The 11,432-nt window shown below is 42.0% G+C and overlaps 15 non-coding genes across 15 annotated transcripts; 7 read left to right on the top strand and 8 right to left on the bottom strand.

Moving 5' to 3' along the window:
* Nucleotides 1-76: 76 nt before the first annotated feature.
* Nucleotides 77-148, top strand: trnap-agg. Its single transcript has one exon. It is a non-coding gene; the product is annotated as a tRNA-Pro (tRNA).
* Nucleotides 149-435: 287 nt separating this feature from the next.
* On the bottom strand, nt 436-507 carry trnag-ucc. The gene has a single exon. It is a non-coding gene; the product is annotated as a tRNA-Gly (tRNA).
* A 988-nt stretch (nt 508-1,495) lies between these two features.
* trnap-agg lies at nt 1,496-1,567 on the top strand. Its single transcript has one exon. It is a non-coding gene; the product is annotated as a tRNA-Pro (tRNA).
* Nucleotides 1,568-1,854: 287 nt separating this feature from the next.
* trnag-ucc lies at nt 1,855-1,926 on the bottom strand. Its single transcript has one exon. It is a non-coding gene; the product is annotated as a tRNA-Gly (tRNA).
* A 1,904-nt stretch (nt 1,927-3,830) lies between these two features.
* On the top strand, nt 3,831-3,902 carry trnap-agg. Its single transcript has one exon. It is a non-coding gene; the product is annotated as a tRNA-Pro (tRNA).
* Nucleotides 3,903-4,189: 287 nt separating this feature from the next.
* trnag-ucc lies at nt 4,190-4,261 on the bottom strand. The gene has a single exon. It is a non-coding gene; the product is annotated as a tRNA-Gly (tRNA).
* A 989-nt stretch (nt 4,262-5,250) lies between these two features.
* trnap-agg lies at nt 5,251-5,322 on the top strand. The gene has a single exon. It is a non-coding gene; the product is annotated as a tRNA-Pro (tRNA).
* A 286-nt stretch (nt 5,323-5,608) lies between these two features.
* Nucleotides 5,609-5,680, bottom strand: trnag-ucc. Its single transcript has one exon. It is a non-coding gene; the product is annotated as a tRNA-Gly (tRNA).
* A 988-nt stretch (nt 5,681-6,668) lies between these two features.
* On the top strand, nt 6,669-6,740 carry trnap-agg. Its single transcript has one exon. It is a non-coding gene; the product is annotated as a tRNA-Pro (tRNA).
* Nucleotides 6,741-7,027: 287 nt separating this feature from the next.
* trnag-ucc lies at nt 7,028-7,099 on the bottom strand. The gene has a single exon. It is a non-coding gene; the product is annotated as a tRNA-Gly (tRNA).
* A 988-nt stretch (nt 7,100-8,087) lies between these two features.
* trnap-agg lies at nt 8,088-8,159 on the top strand. Its single transcript has one exon. It is a non-coding gene; the product is annotated as a tRNA-Pro (tRNA).
* A 287-nt stretch (nt 8,160-8,446) lies between these two features.
* On the bottom strand, nt 8,447-8,518 carry trnag-ucc. The gene has a single exon. It is a non-coding gene; the product is annotated as a tRNA-Gly (tRNA).
* Nucleotides 8,519-9,508: 990 nt separating this feature from the next.
* Nucleotides 9,509-9,580, top strand: trnap-agg. The gene has a single exon. It is a non-coding gene; the product is annotated as a tRNA-Pro (tRNA).
* A 287-nt stretch (nt 9,581-9,867) lies between these two features.
* On the bottom strand, nt 9,868-9,939 carry trnag-ucc. Its single transcript has one exon. It is a non-coding gene; the product is annotated as a tRNA-Gly (tRNA).
* Nucleotides 9,940-11,287: 1,348 nt separating this feature from the next.
* On the bottom strand, nt 11,288-11,359 carry trnag-ucc. Its single transcript has one exon. It is a non-coding gene; the product is annotated as a tRNA-Gly (tRNA).
* Nucleotides 11,360-11,432: the final 73 nt, after the last annotated feature.

The raw sequence follows: 11,432 nt of genomic DNA, 5'->3' as shown, positions 1-11,432 counted from the left end.
CCAAGCACCGTGGACACGTCAATCGATATCTTCACTGACATTGCTGCAGAAAGAAAGAAAAACACTTTGGACATAAGGCTCGTTGGTCTAGGGGTATGATTCTCGCTTAGGGTGCGAGAGGTCCCGGGTTCAAATCCTGGATGAGCCCTTTTGCAGATCCTTGAACAAGCTCAGACAGGCAGATCTTTGGCCAATGGTCGGAATGCCAACTATCACCTCTTGGGCGCAGGACAAGGATGGCTGAATGGTTTTGGCGATGGACTGCAAATCTATTTTGATATGCACTTGTTGGTTCAACGTCGCACAACATTTATTATTTTAGATAAACTGAAGAATGTAGGAGCAATTCTAACTGCCACGAACAACGATAATGATTCAAATGTAATACACTTGAAATGACATCCAGGCCCTAAAACTAATGAATTTTTCATGCTCTGCATTGGCCAGGAATCAAACCCGGGTCAACTGCTTGGAAGGCAGCTATGCTCACCACTATACCACCAATGCTATGTGCTAGTCATTAGCAACATGGAGACATCGACTCATATCTTGACCGTCATTTTTGTGGAAATTGATCATTCTTTGACCAAAAGGATTGTTGGTTTAGGTGTATGATTATTGCTTAGGTTGCGAGAGGTCCCTGGTTAAAACATCTATCATTTTAATCAGTACAGGTTACCTTCAAATTAGGCCGTGACACTTGTGGGGAACGTAGGGCAAAACGGAGAACATTGCGACAAGTGGGGTCACATTACTTTGAAGCCCAAAGATTTTGGATTCTACAAACAGAAGTTGGCACATAGACTGTTCTGACTTCAGAGGAGTCTCCTGACACTTGTGGGGTATGTAGAGAAAAATCGAGAATACCACCGTGTTCGTGAGGCTCTCCCCTTTCCAGAGAGTGGTCATACGAAATTGCAGGTCAAACGGTTCGGAAGCTAGAGATGTTTTAGTGAGAAGACCGATTATAGGTATGTCTCGTAGTTTGACAAAAAACGATCTCGGTCCACCATCTTTCACTGCAGATATGGAGGGTAACATAAGCAGTTGTGGAGGATGGAGACGGAAACGCTGAGTCTCAATCTCTCTCGTTGAACACTGATCTATTTGAATGGGTATTTTCAACATTAATTTACTTTGATTCACGTACCTTTGCGTCATTTGACTCAAAATAAACGAGTTCCATTCTTTTTGAAGTCTTATTTTTCATCTCTCCTTAAAAAACGATTTGATCTCATTTTGCACTATATTCATTTATAAAAACTTCGTCATCAGTTAGCAGTCGCGACTGAAGAAGACAGAATGTGAAAGACACAGCAGATGAACTACAGAAGATTTGAACTGAACCATGGTCAAGAGTTTGGAAGACTGTCATGCTCACAAGTAAAGCACAAAACACTCACATGATGTTCAATCGTTCCAAGCACCGTGGACACGTCAATCGATATCTTCACTGACATTGCTGCAGAAAGAAAGAAAAACACTTTGGACATAAGGCTCGTTGGTCTAGGGGTATGATTCTCGCTTAGGGTGCGAGAGGTCCCGGGTTCAAATCCTGGATGAGCCCTTTTGCAGATCCTTGAACAAGCTCAGACAGGCAGATCTTTGGCCAATGGTCGGAATGCCAACTATCACCTCTTGGGCGCAGGACAAGGATGGCTGAATGGTTTTGGCGATGGACTGCAAATCTATTTTGATATGCACTTGTTGGTTCAACGTCGCACAACATTTATTAATTTAGATAAACTGAAGAATGTAGGAGCAATTCTAACTGCCACGAACAACGATAATGATTCAAATGTAATACACTTGAAATGACATCCAGGCCCTAAAACTAATGAATTTTTCATGCTCTGCATTGGCCGGGAATCGAACCCGGGTCAACTGCTTGGAAGGCAGCTATGCTCACCACTATACCACCAATGCTATGTGCTAGTCATTAGCAACATGGAGACATCGACTCATATCTTGACCGTCATTTTTGTGGAAATTGATCATTCTTTGACCAAAAGGATTGTTGGTTTAGGTGTATGATTATTGCTTAGGTTGCGAGAGGTCCCTGGTTAAAACATCTATCATTTTAATCAGTACAGGTTACCTTCAAATTAGGCCGTGACACTTGTGGGGAACGTAGGGCAAAACGGAGAACATTGCGACAAGTGGGGTCACATTACTTTGAAGCCCAAAGATTTTGGATTCTACAAACAGAAGTTGGCACATAGACTGTTCTGACTTCAGAGGAGTCTCCTGACACTTGTGGGGTATGTAGAGAAAATCGAGAATACCACCGTGTTCGTGAGGCTCTCCCCTTTCCAGAGAGTGGTCATACGAAATTGCAGGTCAAACGGTTCGGAAGCTAGAGATGTTTTAGTGAGAAGACCGATTATAGGTATGTCTCGTAGTTTGACAAAAAACGATCTCGGTCCACCATCTTTCACTGCAGATATGGAGGGGTAACATAAGCAGTTGTGGAGGATGGAGACGGAAACGCTGAGTCTCAATCTCTCTCGTTGAACACTGATCTATTTGAATGGGTATTTTCAACATTAATTTACTTTGATTCACGTACCTTTGCGTCATTTGACTCAAAATAAACGAGTTCCATTCTTTTTGAAGTCTTATTTTTTCATCTCTCCTTAAAAAACGATTTGATCTCATTTTGCACTATATTCATTTATAAAAACTCGTCATCAGTTAGCAGTCGCGACTGAAGAAGACAGAATGTGAAAGACACAGCAGATGAACTACAGAAGATTTGAACTGAACCATGGTCAAGAGTTTGGAAGACTGTCATGCTCACAAGTAAAGCACAAAAACTCACATGATGTTCAATCGTTCAAATCCAAGCATCCTTGAACGGGAGGCAGATCATAACCTCTTCGATATCTTCACTGACACTGCAGAAAGAAACTGAAAAACACAATTTTGACCAAAAGGATCGTTGGTTTAGGTGTATGATTACACTTAGGTTGCGAGAGGTCCCTGGTTAAAACATCTATCATTTTAATCAGTACAGGTTACCTTCAAATTAGGCCGTGACACTTGTGGGGAACAGGGCAAAAACGGAGAACATTGGACAAGTGGGGTCACATTACTTTGAAGCCCAAAGATTTTGGATTCTACAAACAGAAGTTGGCACATAGACTGTTCTGACTTCAGAGGAGTCTCCTGACACTTGTGGGGTATGTAGAGAAAAATCGAGAATACCACCGTGTTCGTGAGGCTCTCCCTTTCAGAGAGTGGTCAAAGAAATTGCAGGTCAAACGGTTCGGAAGCTAGAGATGTTTTAGTGAGAAGACCGATTATAGGTATGTCTGTAGTTTGACAAAAACGATCTCGGTCCACCATCTTTCACTGCAGATATGGAGGGGTAACATAAGCAGTTGTGGAGGATGGAGACGGAAACGCTGAGTCTCAATCTCTCTCGTTGAACACTGATCTATTTGAATGGGTATTTTCAACATTAATTTACTTTGATTCACGTACCTTTGCGTCATTTGACTCAAAATAAACGAGTTCCATTCTTTTTGAAGTCTTATTTTTTCATCTCTCCTTAAAAACGATTTGATCTCATTTTGCACTATATTCATTTATAAAAACTCGTCATCAGTTAGCAGTCGCGACTGAAGAAGACAGAATGTGAAAGACACAGCAGATGAACTACAGAAGATTTGAACTGAACCATGGTCAAGAGTTTGGAAGACTGTCATGCTCACAAGTAAAGCACAAAACACTCACATGATGTTCAATCGTTCCAAGCACCGTGGACACGTCAATCGATATCTTCACTGACATTGCTGCAGAAAGAAAGAAAAACACTTTGGACATAAGGCTCGTTGGTCTAGGGGTATGATTCTCGCTTAGGGTGCGAGAGGTCCCGGGTTCAAATCCCGGATGAGCCCTTTTGCAGATCCTTGAACAAGCTCAGACAGGCAGATCTTTGACCAATGGTCGGAATGCCAACTATCACCTCTTGGGCGCAGGACAAGGATGGCTGAATGGTTTTGGCGATGGACTGCAAATCTATTTTGATATGCACTTGTTGGTTCAACGTCGCACAACATTTATTAATTTAGATAAACTGAAGAATGTAGGAGCAATTCTAACTGCCACGAACAACGATAATGATTCAAATGTAATACACTTGAAATGACATCCAGGGCCTAAAACTAGTGAATTTTTCATGCTCTGCATTGGCCGGGAATCAAACCCGGGTCAACTGCTTGGAAGGCAGCTATGCTCACCACTATACCACCAATGCTATGTGCTAGTCATAAGCAACATGGAGACATCGACTCATATCTTGACCGTCATTTTTGTGGAAATTGATCATTCTTTGACCAAAAGGATCGTTGGTTTAGGTGTATGATTATTGCTTAGGTTGCGAGAGGTCCCTGGTTAAAACATCTATCATTTTAATCAGTACAGGTTACCTTCAAATTAGGCCGTGACACTTGTGGGGAACGTAGGGCAAAACGGAGAACATTGCGACAAGTGGGGTCACATTACTTTGAAGCCCAAAGATTTTGGATTCTACAAACAGAAGTTGGCACATAGACTGTTCTGACTTCAGAGGAGTCTCCTGACACTTGTGGGGTATGTAGAGAAAAATCGAGAATACCACCGTGTTCGTGAGGCTCTCCCCTTTCCAGAGAGTGGTCATACGAAATTGCAGGTCAAACGGTTCGGAAGCTAGAGATGTTTTAGTGAGAAGACCGATTATAGGTATGTCTCGTAGTTTGACAAAAAACGATCTCGGTCCACCATCTTTCACTGCAGATATGGAGGGGTAACATAAGCAGTTGTGGAGGATGGAGACGGAAACGCTGAGTCTCAATCTCTCTCGTTGAACACTGATCTATTTGAATGGGTATTTTCAACATTAATTTACTTTGATTCACGTACCTTTGCGTCATTTGACTCAAAATAAACGAGTTCCATTCTTTTTGAAGTCTTATTTTTTCATCTCTCCTTAAAAAACGATTTGATCTCATTTTGCACTATATTCATTTATAAAAACTCGTCATCAGTTAGCAGTCGCGACTGAAGAAGACAGAATGTGAAAGACACAGCAGATGAACTACAGAAGATTTGAACTGAACCATGGTCAAGAGTTTGGAAGACTGTCATGCTCACAAGTAAAGCACAAAACACTCACATGATGTTCAATCGTTCCAAGCACCGTGGACACGTCAATCGATATCTTCACTGACATTGCTGCAGAAAGAAAGAAAAACACTTTGGACATAAGGCTCGTTGGTCTAGGGGTATGATTCTCGCTTAGGGTGCGAGAGGTCCCGGGTTCAAATCCCGGATGAGCCCTTTGCAGATCCTTGAACAAGCTCAGACAGGCAGATCTTTGGCCAATGGTCGGAATGCCAACTATCACCTCTTGGGCGCAGGACAAGGATGGCTGAATGGTTTTGGCGATGGACTGCAAATCTATTTTGATATGCACTTGTTGGTTCAACGTCGCACAACATTTATTATTTTAGATAAACTGAAGAATGTAGGAGCAATTCTAACTGCCACGAACAACGATAATGATTCAAATGTAATACACTTGAAATGACATCCAGGCCCTAAAACTAATGAATTTTTCATGCTCTGCATTGGCCAGGAATCAAACCCGGGTCAACTGCTTGGAAGGCAGCTATGCTCACCACTATACCACCAATGCTATGTGCTAGTCATTAGCAACATGGAGACATCGACTCATATCTTGACCGTCATTTTTGTGGAAATTGATCATTCTTTGACCAAAAGGATCGTTGGTTTAGGTGTATGATTATTGCTTAGGTTGCGAGAGGTCCCTGGTTAAAACATCTATCATTTTAATCAGTACAGGTTACCTTCAAATTAGGCCGTGACACTTGTGGGGAACGTAGGGCAAAACGGAGAACATTGCGACAAGTGGGGTCACATTACTTTGAAGCCCAAAGATTTTGGATTCTACAAACAGAAGTTGGCACATAGACTGTTCTGACTTCAGAGGAGTCTCCTGACACTTGTGGGGTATGTAGAGAAAAATCGAGAATACCACCGTGTTCGTGAGGCTCTCCCCTTTCCAGAGAGTGGTCATACGAAATTGCAGGTCAAACGGTTCGGAAGCTAGAGATGTTTTAGTGAGAAGACCGATTATAGGTATGTCTCGTAGTTTGACAAAAACGATCTCGGTCCACCATCTTTCACTGCAGATATGGAGGGGTAACATAAGCAGTTGTGGAGGATGGAGACGGAAACGCTGAGTCTCAATCTCTCTCGTTGAACACTGATCTATTTGAATGGGTATTTTCAACATTAATTTACTTTGATTCACGTACCTTTGCGTCATTTGACTCAAAATAAACGAGTTCCATTCTTTTTGAAGTCTTATTTTTTCATCTCTCCTTAAAAAACGATTTGATCTCATTTTGCACTATATTCATTTATAAAAACTCGTCATCAGTTAGCAGTCGCGACTGAAGAAGACAGAATGTGAAAGACACAGCAGATGAACTACAGAAGATTTGAACTGAACCATGGTCAAGAGTTTGGAAGACTGTCATGCTCACAAGTAAAGCACAAAACACTCACATGATGTTCAATCGTTCCAAGCACCGTGGACACGTCAATCAATATCTTCACTGACATTGCTGCAGAAAGAAAGAAAAACACTTTGGACATAAGGCTCGTTGGTCTAGGGGTATGATTCTCGCTTAGGGTGCGAGAGGTCCCGGGTTCAAATCCTGGATGAGCCCTTTTGCAGATCCTTGAACAAGCTCAGACAGGCAGATCTTTGGCCAATGGTCGGAATGCCAACTATCACCTCTTGGGCGCAGGACAAGGATGGCTGAATGGTTTTGGCGATGGACTGCAAATCTATTTTGATATGCACTTGTTGGTTCAACGTCGCACAACATTTATTAATTTAGATAAACTGAAGAATGTAGGAGCAATTCTAACTGCCACGAACAACGATAATGATTCAAATGTAATACACTTGAAATGACATCCAGGCCCTAAAACTAATGAATTTTTCATGCTCTGCATTGGCCAGGAATCAAACCCGGGTCAACTGCTTGGAAGGCAGCTATGCTCACCACTATACCACCAATGCTATGTGCTAGTCATTAGCAACATGGAGACATCGACTCATATCTTGACCGTCATTTTTGTGGAAATTGATCATTCTTTGACCAAAAGGATCGTTGGTTTAGGTGTATGATTATTGCTTAGGTTGCGAGAGGTCCCTGGTTAAAACATCTATCATTTTAATCAGTACAGGTTACCTTCAAATTAGGCCGTGACACTTGTGGGGAACGTAGGGCAAAACGGAGAACATTGCGACAAGTGGGGTCACATTACTTTGAAGCCCAAAGATTTTGGATTCTACAAACAGAAGTTGGCACATAGACTGTTCTGACTTCAGAGGAGTCTCCTGACACTTGTGGGGTATGTAGAGAAAAATCGAGAATACCACCGTGTTCGTGAGGCTCTCCCCTTTCCAGAGAGTGGTCATACGAAATTGCAGGTCAAACGGTTCGGAAGCTAGAGATGTTTTAGTGAGAAGACCGATTATAGGTATGTCTCGTAGTTTGACAAAAACGATCTCGGTCCACCATCTTTCACTGCAGATATGGAGGGGTAACATAAGCAGTTGTGGAGGATGGAGACGGAAACGCTGAGTCTCAATCTCTCTCGTTGAACACTGATCTATTTGAATGGGTATTTTCAACATTAATTTACTTTGATTCACGTACCTTTGCGTCATTTGACTCAAAATAAACGAGTTCCATTCTTTTTGAAGTCTTATTTTTTCATCTCTCCTTAAAAAACGATTTGATCTCATTTTGCACTATATTCATTTATAAAAACTCGTCATCAGTTAGCAGTCGCGACTGAAGAAGACAGAATGTGAAAGACACAGCAGATGAACTACAGAAGATTTGAACTGAACCATGGTCAAGAGTTTGGAAGACTGTCATGCTCACAAGTAAAGCACAAAACACTCACATGATGTTCAATCGTTCCAAGCACCGTGGACACGTCAATCGATATCTTCACTGACATTGCTGCAGAAAGAAAGAAAAACACTTTGGACATAAGGCTCGTTGGTCTAGGGGTATGATTCTCGCTTAGGGTGCGAGAGGTCCCGGGTTCAAATCCTGGATGAGCCCTTTTGCAGATCCTTGAACAAGCTCAGACAGGCAGATCTTTGGCCAATGGTCGGAATGCCAACTATCACCTCTTGGGCGCAGGACAAGGATGGCTGAATGGTTTTGGCGATGGACTGCAAATCTATTTTGATATGCACTTGTTGGTTCAACGTCGCACAACATTTATTAATTTAGATAAACTGAAGAATGTAGGAGCAATTCTAACTGCCACGAACAACGATAATGATTCAAATGTAATACACTTGAAATGACATCCAGGCCCTAAAACTAATGAATTTTTCATGCTCTGCATTGGCCAGGAATCAAACCCGGGTCAACTGCTTGGAAGGCAGCTATGCTCACCACTATACCACCAATGCTATGTGCTAGTCATTAGCAACATGGAGACATCGACTCATATCTTGACCGTCATTTTTGTGGAAATTGATCATTCTTTGACCAAAAGGATCGTTGGTTTAGGTGTATGATTATTGCTTAGGTTGCGAGAGGTCCCTGGTTAAAACATCTATCATTTTAATCAGTACAGGTTACCTTCAAATTAGGCCGTGACACTTGTGGGGAACGTAGGGCAAAACGGAGAACATTGCGACAAGTGGGGTCACATTACTTTGAAGCCCAAAGATTTTGGATTCTACAAACAGAAGTTGGCACATAGACTGTTCTGACTTCAGAGGAGTCTCCTGACACTTGTGGGGTATGTAGAGAAAAATCGAGAATACCACCGTGTTCGTGAGGCTCTCCCCTTTCCAGAGAGTGGTCATACGAAATTGCAGGTCAAACGGTTCGGAAGCTAGAGATGTTTTAGTGAGAAGACCGATTATAGGTATGTCTCGTAGTTTGACAAAAACGATCTCGGTCCACCATCTTTCACTGCAGATATGGAGGGGTAACATAAGCAGTTGTGGAGGATGGAGACGGAAACGCTGAGTCTCAATCTCTCTCGTTGAACACTGATCTATTTGAATGGGTATTTTCAACATTAATTTACTTTGATTCACGTACCTTTGCGTCATTTGACTCAAAATAAACGAGTTCCATTCTTTTTGAAGTCTTATTTTTTCATCTCTCCTTAAAAAACGATTTGATCTCATTTTGCACTATATTCATTTATAAAAACTCGTCATCAGTTAGCAGTCGCGACTGAAGAAGACAGAATGTGAAAGACACAGCAGATGAACTACAGAAGATTTGAACTGAACCATGGTCAAGAGTTTGGAAGACTGTCATGCTCACAAGTAAAGCACAAAACACTCACATGATGTTCAATCGTTCCAAGCACCGTGGACACGTCAATCGATATCTTCACTGACATTGCTGCAGAAAGAAAGAAAAAAACACTTTGGACATAAGGCTCGTTGGTCTAGGGGTATGATTCTCGCTTAGGGTGCGAGAGGTCCCGGGTTCAAATCCTGGATGAGCCCTTTTGCAGATCCTTGAACAAGCTCAGACAGGCAGATCTTTGGCCAATGGTCGGAATGCCAACTATCACCTCTTGGGCGCAGGACAAGGATGGCTGAATGGTTTTGGCGATGGACTGCAAATCTATTTTGATATGCACTTGTTGGTTCAACGTCGCACAACATTTATTAATTTAGATAAACTGAAGAATGTAGGAGCAATTCTAACTGCCACGAACAACGATAATGATTCAAATGTAATACACTTGAAATGACATCCAGGCCCTAAAACTAATGAATTTTTCATGCTCTGCATTGGCCAGGAATCAAACCCGGGTCAACTGCTTGGAAGGCAGCTATGCTCACCACTATACCACCAATGCTATGTGCTAGTCATTAGCAACATGGAGACATCGACTCATATCTTGACCGTCATTTTTGTGGAAATTGATCATTCTTTGACCAAAAGGATCGTTGGTTTAGGTGTATGATTATTGCTTAGGTTGCGAGAGGTCCCTGGTTAAAACATCTATCATTTTAATCAGTACAGGTTACCTTCAAATTAGGCCGTGACACTTGTGGGGAACGTAGGGCAAAACGGAGAACATTGCGACAAGTGGGGTCACATTACTTTGAAGCCCAAAGATTTTGGATTCTACAAACAGAAGTTGGCACATAGACTGTTCTGACTTCAGAGGAGTCTCCTGACACTTGTGGGGTATGTAGAGAAAATCGAGAATACCACCGTGTTCGTGAGGCTCTCCCCTTTCCAGAGAGTGGTCATACGAAATTGCAGGTCAAACGGTTCGGAAGCTAGAGATGTTTTAGTGAGAAGACCGATTATAGGTATGTCTCATAGTTTGACAAAAACGATCTCGGTCCACCATCTTTCACTGCAGATATGGAGGGGTAACATAAGCAGTTGTGGAGGATGGAGACGGAAACGCTGAGTCTCAATCTCTCTCGTTGAACACTGATCTATTTGAATGGGTATTTTCAACATTAATTTACTTTGATTCACGTACCTTTGCGTCATTTGACTCAAAATAAACGAGTTCCATTCTTTTTGAAGTCTTATTTTTTCATCTCTCCTTAAAAAACGATTTGATCTCATTTTGCACTATATTCATTTATAAAAACTCGTCATCAGTTAGCAGTCGCGACTGAAGAAGACAGAATGTGAAAGACACAGCAGATGAACTACAGAAGATTTGAACTGAACCATGGTCAAGAGTTTGGAAGACTGTCATGCTCACAAGTAAAGCACAAAACACTCACATGATGTTCAATCGTTCCAAGCACCGTGGACACGTCAATCGATATCTTCACTGACATTGCTGCAGAAAGAAAGAAAAACACTTTGGACATAAGGCTCGTTGGTCTAGGGGTATGATTCTCGCTTAGGGTGCGTGAGAGGTCCCGGGTTCAAATCCTGGATGAGCCCTTTTGCAGATCCTTGAACAAGCTCAGACAGGCAGATCTTTGGCCAATGGTCGGAATGCCAACTATCACCTCTTGGGCGCAGGACAAGGATGGCTGAATGGTTTTGGCGATGGACTGCAAATCTATTTTGATATGCACTTGTTGGTTCAACGTCGCACAACATTTATTAATTTAGATAAACTGAAGAATGTAGGAGCAATTCTAACTGCCACGAACAACGATAATGATTCAAATGTAATACACTTGAAATGACATCCAGGCCCTAAAACTAATGAATTTTTCATGCTCTGCATTGGCCAGGAATCAAACCCGGGTCAACTGCTTGGAAGGCAGCTATGCTCACCACTATACCACCAATGCTATGTGCTAGTCATTAGCAACATGGAGACATCGACTCATATCTTGACCGTCATTTTTGTGGAAATTGATCATT

Source organism: Oncorhynchus gorbuscha, linkage group LG03 (genome assembly GCF_021184085.1).
Source record: "Oncorhynchus gorbuscha isolate QuinsamMale2020 ecotype Even-year linkage group LG03, OgorEven_v1.0, whole genome shotgun sequence".
NCBI classification, from domain to species: Eukaryota; Metazoa; Chordata; class Actinopteri; order Salmoniformes; family Salmonidae; genus Oncorhynchus; species Oncorhynchus gorbuscha.
This window is presented reverse-complemented; position numbering and strand designations above follow the sequence as displayed.